The 22,155-nt window shown below is 38.6% G+C and overlaps 1 pseudogene across 1 annotated transcript; it reads left to right on the top strand.

Moving 5' to 3' along the window:
- The first annotated feature begins 1,975 nt into the window (after positions 1-1,975).
- Positions 1,976-5,842, top strand: LOC143584087 (protein NEN1-like; annotated as a pseudogene). Its single transcript, XR_013144291.1, has 6 exons — positions 1,976-2,239; positions 3,708-3,865; positions 4,524-4,570; positions 4,662-4,725; positions 4,842-5,428; positions 5,508-5,842. The product of XR_013144291.1 is annotated as a protein NEN1-like (transcript).
- The last annotated feature ends 16,313 nt before the right edge of the window (positions 5,843-22,155 follow it).

The raw sequence follows: 22,155 nt of genomic DNA, 5'->3' as shown, positions 1-22,155 counted from the left end.
TTTTCTTCAATGTTGGAGGTAAAAATTGAAAATGCTTGATATATAATCTTTAAAATTTGGATATGAGAATAGTAAGTATATGGACATACATTACAGGAAAAAAAAACCCGAGAAGAAAAATAAAAGAAATTTTTTAAAATTTGAAGATAAGATTCTAAGGGTGGTGGGTGGTGGGTCGTGGGTGTCGTCCCTAACTTCTGACACCTTATACACTCTCTCCACATTTCACGCTCTCACTCTCGATTCATACATTTGTTGGAATCGAGCCAGGACCTCCAAGAGATCCTCACAAAATTCTTGTCACATGTGTGCTTTGAATCCTAATGCATCCTTTGCCTACACTTAACCCAATTAATATTTGCCAACTAAGCCAATAATCTTTGACAACATTTTTTTGTTTTAGTTGAGAAGTTTTAAGTTGTGAAGGTAGGATCAAATAAAAAAACATATTTTGTGTGAAAATAATAGGAACTAATCAGAATTCAGAAATTAATTAAAAAGGGTATTATGATAATTGTTATCCATTATCCTAATTATTTGTTGATCAGTTTCTATTTAGTTAAATTTATCTTTATCTTAGTTCCTATCTTTATGCACCAATTAACACTCAGTATAATCGACATCTTTTATTATTATCATTTCATAATTCTTCAAATTCTGTATAACACCACCTAATTTGTAAGAAAATTGTTTCATAAATGACAAAACTTCATTAATAAATATGTAAATCATAAGCAAAATGTTTCATAACAACACATATAAGTTGTAGGAAATGAAAGGAATATAATAACAGATAAATGATACAAAATAGCACAAATTGATATTATATAACAGCACACAATGATTGATATAGCAGCACAAAAGTGATTGATATTAGAAAATAGCACAAAAGAAAAGGATTAGAAGTTTAAAACAATATAGATAGCCGAAGTCATTTGATGTAGTATATATAAATACATTATCACTAATGGCCGCAAATTTTTGCACCAGCACACACCCATCTTTAAAAAAAAAACTCAAGAAATCATAAATTAAGATGAAGATAGGTTTATAAAGAGCACAATTTTGTGACTAGATATGCTTGCTCATTTTGTTTGGTTGTAGTGTAGAGAATTATAAAAGAAGAAAAATGACAATTGATGAGAAACACAAGGAATGTGGGCGAAATATTAAAAGGTCTCTAAATTTTATTGGACAATTTTATCCTTTTTAGAAATAACATAGCCAAATAACTGACAAATGATTAGTTAACACACCTTAAAGGCTTAAACCACTAGATTAAAAGATAGATGACTAAGATTTTTTCTTACTATTTCTACGCAAAACATGTTTTCTATCCTGTCCATTGTCGTCGATTCTAAAGTTATGTATGCTGATATTCTAATTTGAATTGAATACATAACAATGAGATTTGGAAATTTCAACTTTTGAAATTCCATATCAAATTTTTTAAGACAATTAAATGTGAAAAATGTTATTAAATTTGGTAAGTTATATCAATGAATATGGTATTCAATATTGAAATCAATCAATCAATCATTGTTTTCTTCTAAGTTTTGAATATCATTAGCATGTTTAAAAATTTTGAACATATTTAGATTTGTAAAACCATTATAAACTAGGTTGATTATGGTGATAGTGGGTTGTTTCTTTGAATCATCATTCGTGGGCATATACAGTGGGTCAGTTTCTTTATGTCTTGCAAGACTATAAATATATCCATTCGTCTTCGTCTTCATCTTCGTGATTAACTAGTCTCTCTAACATCTCATATTATTCCCATTAACTTACTTACAACGAAAGTAACCAAGTTACATGGGGCAAAGAATCTCATCTGTGCATGATGTTTTTCTTTTGCACGTTATACTTTCCTTCACGTTATAAACTACAAAATCTTTATATATAATTCAACTACAAAAACACACCTTAATTAGTTACCAAATTCATTACAACTATCTCTTAACTTGTTACACATATGGGTTCCCTTGTAGACCGATCCCAGATTGTTTTCTTCGACTTAGAAACCACCATCCCGACCCGAGCCGGGCAGCCGTATGCCATTTTGGAATTCGGGTCCATATTAGTTTGTCCTAAGAAGCTAACCGAACTTGACAGCTATGGTACGCTTGTTAGACCGCTTGATCTCTCCCTCATTACACCCTCGTCGGTTAACGCCAATGGTATCACTGCTAACGACGTCGTTTCCTGCTTGCTGATAAGGTTTACGACATCTTGCATGGTGAGGCTATCTTCTTTTTTGTGTTTTTGGGTCATTGGTGTTTTGACAAAAGAGGTTCGGTTCATCACATTGTTCGATTGGGTCACGTACTTAACCCTACCCGAACCTGAAGAGCCACCATGATCCGATCCATGAGCCTTGATTTTCTAGCCTGCATGTAATCACGTTTATTTGTCATTTGCTATTATCTCTTTTATTTAATTCCATATTTTCTTTCAAGTCATGTAGTAGTGGTCAAAGGTAGTTTACTTTTTTTTAGTGGTAGTTATTTTAATCTCTATGTAAATGTTTAGGATGCAATGAAACATGGCTGAAGATTTATGTTAAAAAAAACTTTTGGTTATTTTTCTCAATTTATTTTGAGTAAAGTTGATTTGTCTATGCTAGCTCGATTTTGGCATCTTGAGTGGTGTTCTTAGACACGGTTTCTTATCCGAAGTGTTGTGTCTGTATCTTCGGTTAAAGATCGTAGCCTGGCGGTTTGTTTTCGGTGGTGTATCTGTAACCGAAATCGATCGTTGAACTATCCATTTTATTTATCATTTCAATTTTACACCCATTACCGGTGATTTTGCTATCAGTAAACTTTTAAAATTTATGGCCAGAACGACCATTCTGGACCGTCAGGACAATATTCGAACATACAAGTTCAAACTTAAACTTTGAATTTTTTATTTTTTTATCAAAACCGTTGTCTGACATTTATCCGGATGGCGATTCTTACAATAAGATGGCCAAACTTTGAAAATTTTTGTTCGAAAAAAATGTCAACTTTGAAAATTTATGTTTAGAACTAGTGTTGTAAAAACCACTAGTTGGGCGGTGGGGTGGGACCAGCGATTAATCACTTTAATGTATATTTTCAATTTTATATATGTACGCACACATTTTTTATCTAATTTTCAGTTTTATGCTCATACACATTTTGGCAAGAAATTGGTTGGAATCTCGCTGAAAACCGCTGAGTTTGGCTGGAATATCGCCGGAAACCGTTTATTTTGGCCGGAATCTCGCTTGAAACTGCTTAGTTTGGCCGGAAACCATCGATTTTGACTAGAATCTCATTAGAAAAGGCCGATTAAGTTCGATTAATCTTGATTTTGGCTGGATTTGACCATTGACCGATTAGTCGGCTGATTAGCCCAAAATTAATCAGGAAAGTGGACTAGCGCCTAGTCGGGATTTTTGCAACACTGTTCAGAACTACCATATTCTGAACCGTCAAGACAATATCGGAACACATAGGGTTAAACTTTGATAATTTTTGGTCTAAACAGCTGATTGACGTGACGGCCAGACTGTCAAAACTTCGAAAATTTTTTGTCAAAACAGCAACTAACCTGTCCAAACAGCTGTTTGAAATGCTTTGGGATTAGATGTCTGATGTTTTTTTGTAGTTGTCTAATGATTAGTTTTTGGTGACAATGAATCTGGTTTCTAAATACTTGATGGGGTGTTTGACATGCAGGAAGAATATGGGCCGGTCATAATATACTAAGGTTTGATTGTGTGAGGTTAAAGGAGGCGTATGAGCAGATAAACAGGCCACCTCCGGTACCGAAGGGAACCATTGATACATTGATTTTATTGACCCAGAGGTTTGGGAGGAGAGCCGGTAACATGAAGGTATTAGTTTTATTTTACAATAAATGATGGGAATCTTGATATATGATGTTTATGCATGAAAGGTTATGTTCATAGATTTGTTTAGGATCAAATATCAGTATATCATATTAGTTGCTAACACGACATGTAAATAATCAGGTTTTCTTTATCATTTCTAGCCCGTTTGATAAATGTGTCATGTTTCGGTTGACCTGCATTCAAAATATTAATTAAAGTATATGTTTTATTAGGTAAACATGTCTAACTCATTTGTTACAGCCCGTTTATGACCCATTAAACCTGTTTACAACTCATTTACAACCCTGTTTGACTCGTTTAGATAAATGGGTTACACGGGTCGTGTTAGAAGTACATAATATTTAAATGTGCCCAAAATATGGTTGATATCTTTGACACTAATAAATATATGAGTCATGGTCCCACACGACTGCCATTCCTAGAAATTATCACATGGGAAATGCTCTTATACTTTGTGATCAAGATTTGATTTTTGTACACATTTCGGATATGTGCACCATTTAATGGCTTTGTAGAAACCTTATGATGTAAAAAGAAATTATAAACATGGAGATGGAGTAGGAACAAAATGTGATTGTGTCAAGTGGCTTGATTTAGTTATGTTTTTCTTTTCCTATGCTAATGAATTATATATATTCAGATGGCCACTACAGCTGCACATTTCGGGCTTGGACAGCAAAGCCACCGGTAATTTTTAGTTTTTTAAGATAAAATTTTGTGCCATTTTTGAAAAGATTTAAGACTGACTTCTGTTTCTTCAACAATTAATTACTTACAGGAGTTTAGATGACGTTCGAATGAATTTTGAAGTCGTCAAGTGTTGTGCAACGGTTCTTTTCTTGGTAATTTTTCATAAAAAGAATCATTTTTTCATTCTTGAAGTATTAAGCATTGTTATCTTAGCATTCAGTAAAACGGGCCGGGCTGACCGAAACACTTTTTTTCTCTGTTCATGCAGGAATCAAGCCAACAATATACTGAAAACAATTTGGCTCCTTTGAATGCTAGTACCATTAACAGTAATAACAGAAATTCCTCTATAAGCCATACACTTCCTCCAAATCTACCAAACCCTCAACCCGGCCCGTTTCCCATGGGCCCATCTGCAGACCAAATGGAGACTGAAACCCTTCAGTCAAATGAAGCCATGATGCAAGAATCATCTACCACCACTCTATCTACCGCTTTCAGCAACCACACTGAATTCATAGACCCTGACTCGGTTTCATTGTCTTTAATAGCTGTAACTGTTGCTCCGTTTATTAACGGGCCCAACAAGATACGAATACTTCACGGAGACACCCCTATGCAGATACATTGTGCTGGCTTAAAAATTCGGTTTGATTTACGCACACAGTTTGTTGATCATGCTGGTAACCCGCGCCTAAGTTTTGTAGTCGATGCAAGTTCTTCAAATCTTTGTAGCATACTCGATGTGTGTGATGATATTTCTAAAAGATTTGTGGATTCTGATGGAAACTCGCAGTGGAGACCCGTTGTAACCAGAAACCCGGGCTTTGTTAACTCGCCTACCATTAGATTGCAGTAAGTTAATTTTTCGACTTTTGAGTATTGCTGCTTAAACATGCTAATTTGTTAATTTGTTAATATGTGATTTGTGCAGTTTACCTACTGCAGCAGAAGATAGTACCAGATGGATTACTGAGATTTACTACAAGAATTCATCATCGGTTCTATGCAGCGAACAACTTGTTTCCAACCGGTATGCTGATCTGGTACAAGTTAATTCGTTGTTTCGTCCGGGGTACTTGGTGGACGCATACTTCTCTTTAGAGCCATACAATTATCAACAAAACGTTGGAATCCGTTTAGTCGCCAAGAAGTTGATTATTCATAGTAGCTGATCATTAGCTGACAGTTGGAAGGAGTTGTTAGTTATGACTAATATATGACAGTGTTGATGTGTAATGTAGGATTTCAGTTGCTTTTCAACTTATTTATCTGTGTTTTCTCATTATATCGAATTCCATATGCTTTGATACATTTATTATATATAACCTTTCACAATCATATTTACAAGTTTTTCGTTCATAAAGTTTACTTATAAAAAGAATACTGATCTTCATCATATTACTTGTTAGACTAAATAAATGGGCCGGGTGAACTGGTTTAGCCATGAGCAGATTCGATAAAAGCACAAGAATTTTAAGTCGTTAACGCACGCCATGCTAGTAACATGTATGGGTCACTAACTATTGGACGGAAGGTATTGCTTGTGCTGAATCATGATAGACTAGTTTCTTATAGGTGTCATTAGGGCTGTAACCAAACCAAATGAAGCCTTGTTCATGTTCGTTTGTTTAGCGTTAAACTTGTTCACGAATGGTTCATGAAAGCTAACCGAACGAAAAGTCTTGTTCGTGTTTGTTCGCTAACGAACTGAACTTGTTCATGAATGCAAACGAATTATTAGCTATATAAAGTTAAGCACTTGAGATAGAAATAATCATAAACATAATCATCCTCCGATAGGCGGTTTTCTTATGATAATGCCAGTGAAGCACAAATTAGATTTGTTGTTACTTGTTAGTTAAAGCAAGACTTTATTAAACAGAACATTAACGGAACGAACTGAACATATATAAAAAATAAATAAAATATTATGAAAATATAAAACAAACCTTTAACTAACGAGCATAAATAAACAAGCGTAGACGAACATAAATGAACACATTACTGAACGTTCACGAACACAAATAAATGATAGCAACCTCTTTTCATGTTCATTCATTTCACTAAATGAACAACATTCCTTGTCCGTGATCGTTCATTTATTAATCGAACGAATGTAAACCAACTTCCCACCGAACGGTTCATGAATTGTTCGCTGAACGTTCGGTTCGTTTATAGCCCTAAGTGTCATCTTTCACATGTATAACATGTGACGTATAACGAAAGCAATGAAACGGAGAATAGATTTCAGATGGGCAACTCCTAAAGTTTAATTCAATGTTAGATGATCGAAAAAAACACCAATTATAATCGACACTATATATAAAAATCAAACATAAATCGTATCCTAAGCATCATGTCAACTTTTCAGCAACCAAGTCAGTGTTAGTACAAGCTCATCTTTTGCCTTGTTTGCTTATGTTTTCTTGGTCCATGTAATAATATGGCAAATTTTGGACCAACACCGTATCAGAATCACCATGTAACTCGAATGCCAGATACATATACAACATGTAATTTGTTTTACCATATAACCTACCTAGGTCCACCTTGTTGGTACATGAAAATTTGATGTAAGCATGCTTGTCAATTTTTGGTAGGTGTGAGTGGTAATTGAAAACCAAACTTCTCAAGTTGCGATATGCCAGAAGAGTAACATGGGAAAAGGACTACACCCACCCTTGTATTGTCTCTAGTCAAGGTCAAGAGCCACTTAAAAATGGGAAATGCTTTCATGAATGTTTGCTGTTGTAAGTAATAATGTGTTGTGTTGTTACATCAAACTTTGAAGTCAGTATGCACAGTTTCATATTACAAGATTTGGTTCAGTCATATGTCAAGTGTCCAATACACAATAATGAGGAATGGTCATGGTTTGGATGTATCATAAATAAGCTTAAGAAGAAAAAATTATGCACATAACTCTATAATAATAATAATCAACAAATATCTAGAGTAGAATTGTTTAAAATATTTCACATGATAAAAGTTATGAGACCTATAAACACCGGTAGTAAAATTTTAAAAAACTTCTTAGTTTTTTATATCACCTCCTATAATTATTTTGTAAACCACACGGCTGGGATCGCTAAAACAATGGTCATTTGTGATATGTGAAATTATGAAATTTAAAACTGTCCGAGCAATTAGAAACCCACTTTCCAGAGATGCCAAGGTAGATAGATTGAGAGAGATGGAGTAAAGGAGCGAGAGGTAGGGGTGGTTCATAGGAAAGAGCTCACTGGAAAAGGGTATTGCAGGGGAGTAGTTGGGGACTTGGGGATGGTAAGCGATTGGTTACACATGGTGCTTTAGTATCTTTTACCTTATGCAAAAAGATCAAAATGCCATTCATTAACAAAAAAATCTAACCATGTTAATGAGGTTGGATCTGATTGCAACGTAAATGAAAGTTCAGGTGCTCAAAAAGAGAGTTCCAAACTATCTACCTATCTTACTATTCTATTAAAGGATTTAAAGCAATACAAGGTTTTCACATGGCATTCAACTAGCATGTTTACATAGGCTTCCAACTCATCAATTTTTCATTTATATATATTTCACATGTTAATTTGAGCATTAATTTTATACATTAACTCTTAAGTTAAGTTGAAGAAAGTTTCAAAATTAATTGTTATAATCATCATTTATTGAGTGATAAAGACAATTAATTGTTTCATTGTTATGCTTTTAGATTTTGAGATTTTGTTGTTTTTTTATTTTTGGATTTTGGGAAATTATTTATGAACGTTTGAACCGGATGCATTGATGTTTGGAATGAAATGGTGGTTTTTGTCACGAGATTTGGATTATATTGCTGCTTTATTAAACGCGCAGCTAAATAAAAATTATAATTATATCTTATTGTTATATTCATATTTTTAGCATTTTATATGTTGTGTATTTAAATGTTTTATAATTTCAATAAAAATAGTTTTTTAACACACAACTTATGTTACAACATCTACATGTTTACGCTTCATAGTTTACAATATATGAATTCAGTAGATGATGAAGTCTTAATTAATATGCATTTTTTTGTTTCATGGTAGAATTTAGAAATATATGGCATAACTTATAGTTATGTTTTAAATTGTCATTTTTTTCTATTTGTCTATTTAATGTTGGGTTCTTTTAATTAAAATAACAATGTGATACCTTATCTAATCTAATCTAATCTAATCTAACTATCTAATCTAACTATACTATTAAAGCAATACAAGGTTTCCACATGGCATTCAACTAGCATGTCCACATAGGCTCCAACTCATCAATTTTTCATTTATATATTTTTCACATGTTAATTTAAGCATTAATTTTATACATTAACTCATAAGTTGAAGAAAGTTTCAAAATTAATTGTTATAATCATCATTTATTAATTGATACATGCAATTAATTGTTTCATTATTATGTTTTTAAATTTTGAGACTTTGTTATTTTTTTATTTTTTGGATTTTGAGAAATTATTTATAAACGTTTGAACCGGATGCATGGATGCTTGGAATGAAATGGTGGTTTAAGTCACAAGGTTTTGATTATATTGTTGCTTTATTAAACGCGCAGTTTAATAAAAATTATAATTATATCTTATTGTCATATTCATATTTTTAGCATTTTATATGTTATGTACTTAAATGTTTTATAATTTCAATAAAAATAATTTTATGACACACAACTTATGTTAAAACATCTACATGTTTACGCTTCATAGTTTACAATATATGAATTCAGTAGATGATGAAGTTTTATTTAATATGTATTTTTGTTTCATGGTATAAGTTAGAAATATATGTGACATAACTTATAGTTATGTTTTAGAAACAATGTGATACATTATAATAATAATAATAATAATGTTATATTAACTGACGTTTACAATTCATGAAATGTATATAACGCACACGCGCGCGCGCATGATGGTTGGGTAAAAGTTAGTTTATTTTATATATTAATTAGTTAGTTTTAGTGAAATAATCAAACGAACTATGGTACTTCAAGCACTGTTATGTGTTTTCAGGAACTTGGAAGCTATGGTGCTTATCGAGGATATTTACGGGTTTGGAATGAAGATCTAGAAGTAAGAGATTGGAAGTGCACGCATCACGAGGCAGTCAAGAAAAGAAAATAATAAATTCTGAAAAATTGCATCTTTGTGATACGCGAAGATGCAGGGGGAACAACTTCACGATCCAGACCCCGACTATTTTGTCCTTCGCTATACGTGAAGGAGCATGCCTATCATCTTCGCGATACGCGAAGATGCTCAAAGTCGGCAAAAATTAGGGTTTGCCTTATACAAACCCCTTAACCTCCCCATTCGGATTATTACGACTTCCAGAGGCAGAAGAGGTGTTTTATGGCGACTTTCAGCCATCCCGAAGCTTCCGGTTCCATCATTGATCGCATGTTCATCCAGATAAGTGCTTTAACGATTATGTCGATGTCCAGCTAGTCGCGTGTGTTCGTTCTAGGCTAAGGTTTTGTGTGAAGTACTGTATTGATCAGATTCTAATGCTTAATGAATATAGCTTGATTGATTTTATATGAATTTGTCTTGCTTAGTTAATTATTTGGTTAATTAAAGTTTGTGTTTGCGATTATTTAAGTCTTTAATTAATTGTTTTTGAGTAGACCGCGACAACCTACGTCAAAATGGCGCCGTTGCCGGGGACTCAACGCGCTTAGTGCTAGTTTCTAGTTTAGTTTAAATTAGCATAATTAGCATAATTTAGTTTAATTTTAGTTTAATTCCTTTTCTTTGTTGATTTTACGCGGGGTGTGCTTGTTTGGTGTGTGCAGTTAATCTTTTAGGTTGATGCATACGAGATTTGCTCGAGACAAGGAGGTGTTGCAGTTTGATCCTGAGATTGAGAAAGCCGCGAGAAGAAACCGAGCAAAACAGAAAAGGGGTGAAACTTCGAGGCCGAAAGAAGAAGACATGAACCATCAGGAAGAAAACCCATACCCAATGCCACCGATGTTTCAACCCGACAATATTAACCCACCACCACACCAAGAACAACCCATTCCACAAAACATTCCACAAAACCCTTCATTCCATGACTTACCACCATTATACCCACCAAACCCACCACGACATCAACATGTTAACCAGAACAAAAACTGAAGAGCTCAGAGACGGTACAATATGAGAGATGATCGCTCTATACGGTCCGAACCGCTAAACAATCGGGTAGATTTTGAATTTGAAAGGGTAGATAATCGGCGGAGGCCATTCGATGAGTTTGATGATTTTGAGGATGAGGAAGAGATGGAGGATGCTTAAGGGGGTCGGTATTATAGACGACAACAACAACCCCCTCGAAACCGAACACCCGAACCCGTTCAACCACCGAGAAACCGTCAAGCCCAAAGAAGACAAGAGATTCCTGAGCCGCAATTTCCAGAGTATGAATTCGACGATGGGGTCCCAAGGGCATTCGTTCCACTGCCTGTTCGGGGAGTTCAAAGCCACTTCATTCCACAAGTGGCCACGAACCCGCTTCCCATTGTGATCCCGGTTAGAGAAGGAAGAACATTTTCAATAAGATAAAGCAACCTGACCGGGATGCCTACCTTTCATGGGAAAGCATATGAAGAGCCATACCTACACTTGAGCGAGTTTAATGCGATTTGCGCCACCATCTCGAGTTAAGGGTTCACTGCTGATGAAGTCAAGCGAGTTGTGTTTCAGTTCAGCCTTAAAGATCTAGCGAAGCAGTGGTTCTTATCTCTACCGTCAGCAAGTATCTACATGTGGCAAGATCTGGCTCAGCAGTTTTTGGATGAATACTACACCCCACAAAGAACATCCAAGGCCCGAACCTCCATCAGAAATTTTCAGCAAGGGTCGGGTGAGACTTTTCATGAAGCGTTTACGAGATTCAAGAGGTTGTTGAGAACTTGTCCGCATCATGGGATTGCGTTGTCGGAGTTGATCAAAGCGTTTCATGACGGGTTATCGAGTGACGATGTGCGTGATCTTCAGTCAACCACAAATGGGTCGATTTTGACTAATGATGCGAATGAAGATTGGCAACACTTAGAGAGGCATGCAATGAACTCGAAGAGACAAGCTCAGTCCAATCGCATGGTAAAAAAGGCGGTTGTGAAGGTCGTGGATAGTAGTGAGTTGGATGATCGTATGGCTAGGTTCGAGAGAAAGTTAGATCAATTGATGGGTGTGGGAGTGAAAGAGAAAGGCAAGTCAGGAAAGACGTATCCAGTTTGTGAGGGTTGTGGAGGAATAGGCCATGTAGTGGCTACTTGTGGAGTTGTGTTGGAAGATGAAGAAGAAGAGGAAGAAGAGGAGGTGAACTTTGTTCAAGGTGAGAAAAGGTATAACAATGATAATATGAATTCAAATACCTATCACCCGGGCCTCCGGAGCCACCCTAACTTCAGTTATGGAAACCCGAACACGCAACAAAACCCGAATTTTCAAGGTAATTCCCAAAAAGCAGGTTATCAGTCAAATCAGCGTCAATATGGGAACGAGAGGGGTAGCGGTCAAAGAGGGTATAATCAAAGAGAGTCGGGGGGTTACAACAAGAGTTGTCAGCAAGGTCAGCAAAGTCAAGGGGCAGCTCAAGGTCAAGGAAGTTCTTCGGGTAACAAGGAGGAGTCGATTAAGGACGTGATGGATTTTCTGAAGCAGATGAAGACAGACCAGGAGGCTCAGAATAAAAGCGTGAATCACATATTAGAGCTCTAAGAGAAAGCCAATGCTGCGAGGGATAAACAAGTGAGCCAGCTTGCAGAAGAAGTGGCTAGTTTGAAAAGAAATCCATCCAAATTACCAAGTGATACCGTGAAGAATCCGAGCCATTAGAGTTGCAGTTCATCAAATGGTAAAAACGTACACGTGAGTGCAATCACAATTGAAGATCATGGAGTGAACGAGACAGTTGAAGAATTTGAAACAGGGGCACCACTTATTCCATTCAGATTGGAGAATTTAAGACCACCAAGGCGCTAGTTGATTATGGTGCGAGTGTAAGTGTTCTACCGGGGAGTGTTTATGACCGGGTTGAGTTTGGACCTTTACAAGAAGTTGACACCACATTGGTGTTAGCTGATTTCACTCGAAGACGGCCCCGAGGGAAGTTGGTTGGAGTTGCAGTAAAGGTTGGTGAGTTTTATTATCCTGAAGATTTTCTTGTTTTAGACTATGAACCGGTAGAGAATGAAGAAGAGCCGAGAGTGATATTAGGGAGACCGTTTTTGGCAACATCAAATGCTCAAATCAATTGCCGAGACGGAACAGTGTGCATGGCCATTGGTAATTGTAAGTTAGTTTTGCATATCTTTTCAAATTCATTTGATTATTCTTGTAAAAATAAATCTTTTAGGTCAGGTGCTACTAACATGTGTCTTCCTCATATAAGTGAGGATGACACCAACGAAGAAAGTTTTGTGTTTGATAGGTCGAAACGGGAGAGAGAAAAAGAGGAGCTAAATGCGGTAGAGATACGTGTTGCAAAGGTGGCAACGTCAGGTGATGATTTCAAACACGCAAGAAAAAAGGTGGTTCGTGATGAGACGGGTAAGACAAGTAAGGAGAAATCGCCAAAGAAGGAGAAGGTGAGGAAGCCACCAGGGTTAGAAAATGAACAAAGAAGATTGGCATACTTCGGGCCAAGATGGAGTGTCATGGACAGTGTACCACTATGTTGGAGGAGTAAGAAGAACGAGGTGGAGGAAGGTAAGCACTCCATTAGACCACCCTAACCAAGAAATCAGGTAACGGTCCGACTGAAGACCTTAATAAAAACTTAGCGCTAACCGGGAGGCAACCCGACCTTGTATTCAGGTACGTGTATATTTTTGTTGTAGTTGAACTTTGTGGGTGTAGTTCACTATAAACCCTCACGAGACCATACTCGTCCACCCGGGCTACCGGGGGGTTTAAAGGGTTTGTTGCATACGCTAAATGGAACCGTGATTCCTACGAAAGTGAGTTAGGTCTTTTAACATTTTTACTCGTTTAACAAATTTGGTTATGAATTTATTAAGCTCGGTTAGTAATTTAAAATTAATGGTTTTGCAAATAGTTTAAAAGACCTATATTTTTAACATTTGTTAGAAGCGTGCTTCTACTTGTTTGAGAGTTTGAAGATTTTATTTTGAGAGTTGAAGAGGTAAGTTCACCAAGAGATCACCGAGGGCACGAGAGTTGCACATGAGAGTTTTATTTTCTATCAGGTGATTTCATTTTCATAACCTTATTTGTTTTATTAGTTTTTGTGTTAAAAGTGTAATTGTATAAATGTATAATAAATAACCACCATTACATTAGGCCCAGTTTTTAAAATTGTCAAATTGAATTTTAACCACGTCTCTGTTTTAGTGTCATAATTTTAAACATTGAGGACAATGTTTGCCTCAAGTGTGGGGATTGGGGAGAAATTGAAAAAAATTTAAAAGTTTTCATGTTCCTTGAATTAAGATTTGTTGCAAAATAATGGAAAATGATAGAGAAATCGGTGATTATTTTTCAAAATTATTATATATATGAGATAATAAAACGGGAACACACTTAATTTGCGATGTGTCGTTAGGTTCAGCCTTGAGAATGAAAGGATAGTTTGGTTGTATACTTAATTGAACTTTAAATGCTTGATTTTTAGTGGGAAACGCCTTCAGGGTTTTGTTTGTTTAGCTAAGCCTGTGTAAGGACTGGAATGAAAGATTAGGCCATACTCAAGCCTTTTTATTATATTTGATCACCAAAAATATATTTTAATATGAATAGTCTATAGTACAATGGTTGGATAGGCTTAACATTAGAGTATGCTAAATGGCTTGTGATATAAACATAAATGAAAATACTACTAGTTAAGTGGTTAACACTTCATAGGCGTATGGTTTTATGACCTTAAATCCTGTATTGATGGGATGCTCCAGGGTTCGGAGACCATGGGTCAGTATGCGGTTTATCATCTGGGTATGCGTAAATCCTAAGTGGATTTATGTATATTAAAAGAGCTCAAAGAGCAAACCCGCAGTTTATCTGCCAATTCATAAGTCAATAAATATGATCACAAAAAGTGCTTTAAAAGTACAAATTCACTACTGACTTGATCATCCACGCTGTTAGTCATATGGGGTCCCCATGCTCGCATCTCATTACCATTAAGAAACGGACCACATGGGACACGTCATACGTAAGTGTCACACCCTCAAAATCCACTAACGGAGTTTTACCGTCAGAGGGTGTGAACTGGCAGGATCGGAATCATTAGTTATAATCAAACCAAAGAAAAACGTTTAAATGTAAATAAGTGCGGAAGCGTAAAACCTTAATTCAAAAGTTGCGTCACGCAGGACGACTTAAAACCAAATGTAACTGTTAAAATTAAGTTTGCAGAATAAAGATGTTTTCAATTAATGCATGCTCCTAAACCGCACGCCCGCCTCGGCTACCTGAGAATAACATACTAAAAGTGTCAACACAAGGTTGGTGAGTTCACAAGTTAAATAAGATAAATCGTTTAGCGTTTTGCGTAACCTCGTTACGGCGTTTCAGTGTTGCGTAACCCCGTTACGACGTTTAAGTGTTGCGTAACCCCGTTACGACGTTTAAGTGTTGCGTAACCCCGTTACGACGTTTAAGTGTTGCATTACCAGATAGTGTTATGTCAAATTATATATCGATAGGTAGCTAATCTATACAACAAGTATCGCTAAGTGGTTCGCGACCGAAGCTGACTGTTTATCAAGTGCCCGTCACCAGGTCAATCCAGACCATGGTAAGTGTTAGCCAAAATTACACCCACTCAACCTCCAGTTGAGCTTAGCGTCGGGTGGGGTTTGTCAAACCCAGTAGTACTACTCAACAGTGACTCGCTATTCCAAATATTAACCGGTCCGATGTGTGGGACTTCAAATGTTACGTTTGCCGCTTAGCCTTTACAAGTGATATATAATTTATAACAAAATCTTAAATATGCGTTTATCTCAGAAAGTACGTTTATCGGAGTATGTTATCTCCCCCAAGTGAAAAACGTTTGAAAACAGTTCAAAGAGCGGGGTAAGTGAAACTCACTGTTTGCGAAGAATATCCCGATATAGATCACCAAGTGATGCGCGTCGTAGAAACTCTCTAGCGTTCTAAATAATAAAGAGATTTTCTAAGTATCGGTACGTTTAACGAGTCTCTAGACTCGGCACATAATACCTATGCACGTAACAGATTTCGTGTTTCGTTTGTGAATCGTGTGTGACTTAAACAAGTACAATTGTGATACGATACATGAGTGAGCAATTACTTTCGTGTCACGTACTAATAACATACTTTACTAGCAATTATCCCCGTAAGGGCATTTTGGTCAACAAACAAAGATTAACTAACCATTATTCCCCATAAGGGCAATTTGGTCAATTCATGGCAATCAATTTACAACTATTCCCCGCAAGGGTATTTTGGTCAAAACACAACAATTATATAAAAACTATCATATTTCATGCATTTTTACACAACTCAGCAGCTAGTTTCATTATGACAGAATTTTTACTTGAAAGATTGCACTAGTTCACCGATCATAACGTCTCAATTAATTCACCAAAAATCACCACAGAAGCATACATATCTTAGGTTTCCAGAACATATTTTATCTTATTTTTATTCCACATATTTTTCTTATAATGACCAAAACATTACAGCAAACTCATATCAGTCAGATTCATGCGCAACAGAATGTTATTTGCAATTCCCGTTAAAAGAAAAATCCAATAAATGCAAGACCACTTGGGTTTGGTTCCTAACTCAATGAGTCAACTTCCAGAAGTGGAACCAACCCAATTGGCCTCGTGGTTCATGAGATATAACGTTTACAACTTAACCTAACAGCAGGTCTAACAGCTCAGCTTTGCACCACGTTTTTGTAAAATAATAAAAGTACACTTCTACTTGTCCAAAAATTACAAACTTATACTTCATGGAAACTAGACTCAACCTAGTTTACTGCAGTACCCACAATCTCAACCAATTTTCACGTTTACACTTCGTTACAGTCATTTAAACATCGTATACACATTCTGTCCAGAATCTGTTCACATCAAAACTCAACAATTTAACTATCTATGGACCATAAATCAATCATATAACATGCTAGACACTACCACCACTATCCATGCATGTCAATTACACCATGCATACAAGATTAGGGTTTGTATTTCAACTCAAATCAAAAACAACAATCAATCATGCATCAACATCAATACTAGTTATCAATCATCATGAATTCAACAACCATCATGTTAACTCATACATATACAAACAAATCGGCTGCCTAGGGTTTTTGATTAACCCATTAAACATCAAAATTAAACAACAAGGAGGTAAGGGATGATCAATTATACCTTCCTAGCACCTAGTTCTTGGATTAATCACTTGATTTGAGGGTTGTGTGAGGGTGTTTGTGGACGGCAGCCGTGAGGGAGCAAGGAGGGCCGATCGGAGCTTTTTGGTTTAGAAAATAGATTAGGGTTTAGTGTTAAGGTTATATTTATAATAAAACAAGTTACACTCTAGTCCCTAATCCTTCAAGTGTTACATCTCTAGCCTAAACTAGTTGGTTCTTGTTTCTTGTTTAACATTCCACATAACAATCAAGTAACACACATATACCTAACACATAATTATCACATAATTAGTGTTTTGACGTTTGTCGTTTATTTATCAATCGTTCGCGTCAACTCGTTTGCGTTTCGGTGCAAATCCCGAAAGACTACACATGTAGTAAGTGTTAAGCGTCATTTAAACCCTAGTTTAAATGTAATGAAGTGTGCGTTATAGATTTAACGATCTTAAAGTTTGAATTGACGGAGTTGAGTTAACGGAGTTAACCTGAAATTGACGATTGTCACATCATTCCCATGTTAAAGAATTTTCGTCCCGAAAATTTGAGTCAAGTCGTGATGAGAGTCTGAAAGAGTAAAAAAAAAAATTTTCAGTTTGTCATATCATCCCCTAGTAGAAAGAAATTTCGTCCCGAAATTTAATTCATACCTCCGGTGATGTTTGACGGTTTGCCGGGTTTCGCGGTTTTCGGTGTTTGGTTAGCCCTTCAAAAAGGTGAGGATACTTTTTCATCATGTGATCCTCGCGTTCCCACGTGAACTCCGGTCCACGTCTCGAGTTCCAACGAACCTTAACGATTGAAATTTTGCTGTGCTTGAGCGTTTTGGTTTCCCAATCCAAAACCTCGACTGGTTCCTCAATGAACCGTAACTGTTCATCAACTTGTAGTTCCTCCAAAGGGACTACTTGGTTTTCATCAGATAGGCATTTCTTCAAATTTGATACGTGGAATACATCGTGTACGCCACTGAGTTCTGTTGGTAGGTCCAGTCGGTACGCCACCGGACCAATGCGCTTAGTTATCCGGTACGGACCAACATACCGTGGGTTGAGTTTGTTTCGCTTCCCAAAGCGAACCACACCTTTCCAAGGTGAGACTTTGAGTAACACCCGATCGTTCACTTGAAATTCGAGAGGTTTTCGGCGCTTGTCGGCGTAACTCTTTTGGCGATCTCGTGCTGCTGCCATGCGATTTCGGATTTGAACAATCTTTTCCGAGGTTTCGAGTACCAGTTCCGGACCAGTGATTTGGCTGTCACCCACCTCTGCCCAGCAGAGTGGTGATCGACACTTCCGTCCGTACAGCGCTTCAAACGGCGCTGCCTTAATACTTGCGTGGTAGCTGTTATTATACGAAAACTCTACCAAGGGTAAGTAGGGTTCCCAACTTTTTCCGAAATCTAAAACGCATGCACGCAACATATCCTCCAGGGTCTGAATAGTCCGTTCACTTTGCCCATCCGTCTGAGGATGGTATGCTGTACTCATATCGAGACGGGTGCCCAGTGCGCTTTGCAGCGACTTCCAAAAGTGCGAGGTGAAACGAGAATCTCGATCGGAAATGACCGAGACAGGCACTCCGTGTCTAGACACCACTTCTTTCATGTATACGCGAGTCAGTCTTTCCATTTTGTCCGTTTCCTTAATTGCTAGGAAGTGTGCCGATTTAGTCAACCGGTCAACGATCACCCAGATGGTATCGCATCCCGTCGGTGTCTTAGGCAAACCCGTAATAAAATCCATTGAGATGTGTTCCCATTTCCACATTGGGAGCTCCGGTTGTTGCAGTAGACCAGATGGTTTCTGGTATTCTATCTTGACTCTGGCACAAGTCAAACATTTGCTCACGTAGGTGGCAATGTCGGCTTTCATGTTCGGCCACCAGTAAAGTGCCTTTAAATCATGATACATTTTATCTGAGCCAGGGTGGATAGAATATCGGGACTTGTGAGCTTCGTCCATCACTAGAGTTCTCAACTCTCCGTATCGTGGAACCCAAATCCGGTTCTCAAAATATCGGACCCCGTCCGATCTGGTTTCAAGTTGCTTGTTCATGCCCCGCATGAGTTCCGACGGAAGATTATCATCTTTCAAAGCTTCCAGCTGCGCATCGCGAATCTGATCGGGTAAGCTGGCATGAATCGTGAGTTGCAATGCTCTCACCCGTCTGGGTTTATCTGTTTCTTTTCTGCTGAGGGCGTCGGCCACCACATTGGCCTTGCCAGGGTGGTACTTGATGGCACAATCATAATCTTTAAGCAGCTCGACCCAACGACGCTGTCGCATGTTCAGCTCCTTCTGATCGTAGATATGTTGGAGACTCTTGTGGTCGGTGTAAATGGTAAACTTGGTACCGTACAAGTAATGCCTCCATATCTTAAGAGCAAACACTACAGCTCCGAGTTCCAAATCGTGGGTCGCGTAGTTCTTCTCGTGAACCCGTAGTTGTCGAGAGGCGTAGGCTATAACCTTCTCGAGTTGCATCAACACACAACCGAGACCTTGTATAGATGCATCACAGTGTACCTCAAAATTTTCCGTTCCCTCGGGGAGAGCTAAAATAGGGGCGCTACAAAGTTTGGTTTTCAACAGTTGAAAAGCGGATTCTTGCGCGTCACCCCAGTTGTACTTAGTGCCCTTGTGGGTCAAAGCGGTGAGGGGTTGAGCAATTTTTGAAAATCCCTCGATGAAACGCCGGTAGTAGCCGGCCAGTCCTAGGAATTGTCGCACCTCAGTCGGAGTCTTAGGTGCTTCCCAGTTTTTGATGGCCTCTACCTTACCGGGATCGACATGTATACCATTCTCGTTGATCACATGTCCTAAAAAGTGAACCTCGCGAAGCCAAAATTCACATTTCGAGAGTTTAGCATACAGTTGTTCCTTCTTCAATAGTTCCAGAATTACCCTTAGGTGCTCTTCGTGGTCAGTCTCGTTCTTGGAGTAGACGAGAATATCATCGATGAAAACAATCACGAACTTGTCGAGGTACGCCTTGCATACTCGATTCATGAGATCCATAAATACGGCTGGCGCGTTGGTTAGGCCAAAAGGCATAACCGAAAACTCGTAGTGACCATACCGTGTTCTGAAAGCCGTCTTTGAGATATCTTCTTCGCGCACTCTCAGCTGGTGGTAACCGGATCGTAGATCAATCTTCGAGTAGTAACTCGATCCCTGAAGCTGGTCAAACAAATCATCAATTCGGGGTAAAGGATAACGGTTCTTGACCGTCACCTTGTTCAACTCCCGGTAGTCGATGCACATTCGGAAAGTCCCGTCTTTCTTTCGGACAAACAAGACAGGGGCTCCCTATGGCGATGAGCTAGGTCGGATAAAACCCTTATCCAACAAATCTTGCAACTGAGTGGACAACTCCTGAAGTTCCGCCGGTGCGAGCCGATACGGGGCTCGTGCTATGGGTGCTGCACCGGGTGTCAACTCGATTTGGAATTCGACTTGACGAATAGGAGGGAGTCCGGGCAAATCCTCCGGGAAAACTTCCGGAAAGTCTCGCACAACCGGTATGTCTTCAATTCGTTTCTCCTCCGCGGGTTTCTCAACAATCTGCGCCAAAATTGCCGGATGACCCTTTCGTAGATACTTCTGTGCCTTCAAAAGGGTAATGACGCTGGTGGTCATGCCGCTTCTCTCGCCTCGGACCGAAATGATCTCGCCGGATAGGGTGGTAATATGGACTATCTTATCATAGCATATAATCTCCGCTCGGTTCTCGGATAACCAGTCCATGCCGACAACGACATCGAAACTACTAAGCGTAAAAGGAATAAGGTCGATGTCAAAGACATGACCTGACAGTTTCAACTTACATCCCGCAAGTATATGAGTTGTTACTACAGTTTTACCGTTAGCTAATTCAACAGGAAACTTAGCGTCTAACGGGGTTGGAGTAAGGTCTAAAAGTTGGCTAAAAGTTTTTGACACAAAACTCCTATCAGCTCCAGTGTCAAACAAAACAGAAGCAAAACAATCGTTTACAGGGAACTTACCAGACACCACATGCGGATCATTGCGGGCTTGACCCGATCCAATCACAAACGCTCTTCCTTTGCCATTTCCTCCACCATTACTGCCACTTCCATTACCCCCATTATTGTCATTCTGTTTCAGCTTGGGGCAATCCTTCCGGAAATGACCTTCCTGTCCACATTCAAAACATCCCTTAGTCGTCATCGGTGGCTTAGGAGCACCCTTCGCCGCAAGGTCAACTCTACATTCCTTCGCTTGGTGACCTATCTTTCCGCATCTTTGACACTTGACACGGTCACACTGACCAACATGATGAAAGTTGCACCTGTTGCACTTTGGATATTTCCCAGCATATCCGCTCGAAACCTGCCCGCTACCGTTGTTGTTGTTGTTGTGATTCTGAGTGTTGAAACTCCGAGTAAATTCGGGCTTACGGTAGTGGTGTTGCGGTGGGAGGTTTGAGGATGAAGATCTGGTGTTGTCAAACTTTCTCTTCCCGCTGTTCGGGTTGCTGTTGTTGTTACTGTTGCTGACGTGGTCATTACTCGGGTTGTCACGGGCTTTAACAGTCGAACCCCTCGGTGGTAACGCACCCTGGGTCACAGCCTGATCCGTCAGTTTGTGAGCCAAACGGATCGCTTGCTGGATCGTGGCTGGTCTGGAAGACGTCACCATACCCTGAATCTGTGGTGCTAACCCATCAATGTACATCTCTATCCTCTTGCTCGGCGGATCCACCATCCGCGGACACATCACAGCCAACTCGTGCGAACGAGTAGTGTATGCTTCAATCTCCGAACCCACCATCTTCAACGACCAAAACTCCGACTCTAACTTCGAAATTTCCTCCCTCGGACAGTACTCCTCTCGCATCATGTTTTTGAACTCCTCCCAGTTCATCGCGTTAGCCAGTTCCAACCCAAGGATCTGGACGTTTGAATTCCACCAAGTGAGGGCGGAATCCTCAAGTGTCCCAGCAGCGAATTTGACCCTACTGGCAGGGGGACAGTTACACATTTCAAAGGCCGACTCGGCCTTCTCAGCCCAACGCAGGAAGCCTATAGCTCCCTCAGTGCCCTTAAACGTACTGGGCTTGCAGTCTAGGTAGTTCTTGAAGGTACACGTTTCACTCAGACCTCCAGTTTGATTCTGAACGTGTGCGGCTAAAGCGGCCGCCACATGGTCATTCAGCAGAGTTTGGAGTTCAGCTGCAGTCATGCTGATG

Source organism: Bidens hawaiensis, unplaced genomic scaffold (genome assembly GCF_021521415.1).
Source record: "Bidens hawaiensis isolate Kalapana, Puna unplaced genomic scaffold, B.hawaiensis_p1.1 tig00032806_1, whole genome shotgun sequence".
In the NCBI taxonomy this organism is placed as follows: Eukaryota; Viridiplantae; Streptophyta; class Magnoliopsida; order Asterales; family Asteraceae; genus Bidens; species Bidens hawaiensis.
This window is presented reverse-complemented; position numbering and strand designations above follow the sequence as displayed.